General features: G+C 46.5%; 2 protein-coding genes across 2 annotated transcripts in view; both read right to left on the minus strand.

The window, feature by feature from the left end:
- LOC105500370 (myocyte-specific enhancer factor 2B) overlaps positions 1 to 1,796 on the minus strand; it is a 25,770-nt gene that overhangs the window by 11,281 nt on the left and 12,693 nt on the right. The gene's annotated exons all lie outside the window — the stretch shown is intronic.
- Positions 815 to 1,796, minus strand: part of MEF2BNB (MEF2B neighbor) — a 46,944-nt gene continuing 45,962 nt past the window's right edge. The window contains exon 6 of the mRNA XM_011925863.1: positions 815 to 839. The gene's annotated coding sequence lies outside the window, so the exon portion shown is untranslated. The remainder of the gene's footprint in view (positions 840 to 1,796) is intronic.

Below are 1,796 nucleotides of genomic sequence, written 5' to 3' on the forward strand. Positions count from 1 at the left end.
TAAAGGCAATAGAGTTCAAGGCTGCAGTGAGCTTTGAGCCACTGCACTCCAGCCAGGGCAACAGAGTGAGACTCTGTCTCTAAAAAATAATAATAATTTCAAAATTAAAACAATAACTAAAAAACATGTTTAAAGGCAACAGGCCCAGGTGGTTTTACAGCTATTTTCTCAAATCTCACACAACAGGAAAGTGCAGTGTTATTTCAATGAACTTAGATCTTTGAAATAGACGGGATCCAGCCAAGTCATTTTTTTTGTTTTTGAGATGGGGTCTTCCTCTGTTACCCAGGCTGGAGTTCAGCGGTGCAATTATAGCTCACTGTAGCCTTGAACTCCTGGGCTCAAGTGATCCTCCAGCCTCAGCATCCCGAATAGCTGGGATTACAGCTAAGTGTCACCACACCCAGCAAATTTTTAAAAACTTTTTGTAGAGACGGGGATTTGCTATGTTGCCCAGGCTGGTCTCAAACTCCTGACTGTTCCCAGATACTTCCAGTTACTTGAGAGGCTGAGGTGGGAGGATTTCTTGAGGCCAGAAATTGGAGACCAGCCTGGGCAACATAGCGAGAAACTGGCTACAAAAACAGTGAAAATTAGCTGCACGCCGTGGCACACCCCTGTAGTCCTGGCTATGTGGGAGCCTGAGGCTTGAGGATTCTTTGAGCCCAGGAGTTCAACATTACAGTGAGCAATGATCTTGCAAGCTTTTCTACTTCCAGCTCTCGTGCATTGCTGGTGGTAGAGGAAAAAGGCACAAGCACTTGGATAATTCTCTGGCATCTATTAAATCTGAACAGATGCCTACCCTGTGACCCAAGAGAAATAGGTCCAAGTTGTACCTGAAGATACAGACAAGAATGTTTTCTGCCACTTCGTACATCATTGCCTCAAACTGGAATCAACCTGGAAGCCCTTAATGGGAGAGGTGGTCAACATGTTCTTGTCGATTCTATGATCAGTTATGGCACAACACAGAAAAGGGGTGCACTCTTGCTACACACAACCACGTGGATGAATCTCAGAGACCATTGGCCAATTCGACAATCCCAGACTCCACCGAGAGGACGCACTGTGTGATTTTATTTACATGAAGTTTCAGAACAATCAAAACTCACTGATGCAACTGGACACAGTGGCTCAAGCCTATAATCCCAGCACTTTGGGAGGCCGAGGCAGGCAGATCACTTGAAGTCAGGAGTTTGAGACCAGCCTGACCAACATGGTAAAACCCCATCTCTACTAAAAATACAAAAAGTAGCCAGGCGTGGTGGCATGTGCCTGTGATCCCAGCTACTTGGGAGGCTGAGGCAGGAGAATCACTTGAACCCAGGAGGCGGAGGTTGCAGTGAGCCAAGATTGTGCCATTGTACTCCAGCCTGGGCAACAGAGCGAGACTCCGTGTCAAAAAAAAAAAAAAAAACCCTCACTGAGGCTGATGGACATCAGACAGCACATTGGTCACCCTGGGCAGCAGCTGTGATTAGGCAGTGGCCCAAGGGGGAAGTCCCAGGGGCTGGGGAAGTCCTGTTCCTGGATCCCAGGTTTGGGTACACAGATGTGTTCAGTTTGTGCAAATGTGTTGAGCTCAACTCTACTGATTTGTGCATTTTTCTTCGTGTGATTTATTTCAAAACGAAGATTTCTCTCTCTCTCTCTTTTTTTATTTTTTATTTTTTTTGAGGTGGAGTCTTGCTCTGTCACCCAGGCTGGAGTGCAGTGGATGATCTCAGCTCACTGAAACCTCCACCTCCTGAGTTCAAGCAATTCTCCTGTCTCAGCCTCCCGAGTAGCTGGGA

The sequence above is a fragment of the Colobus angolensis genome, unplaced genomic scaffold, assembly GCF_000951035.1.
Source record: "Colobus angolensis palliatus isolate OR3802 unplaced genomic scaffold, Cang.pa_1.0 Scaffold66, whole genome shotgun sequence".
Classification (NCBI taxonomy): domain Eukaryota; kingdom Metazoa; phylum Chordata; class Mammalia; order Primates; family Cercopithecidae; genus Colobus; species Colobus angolensis.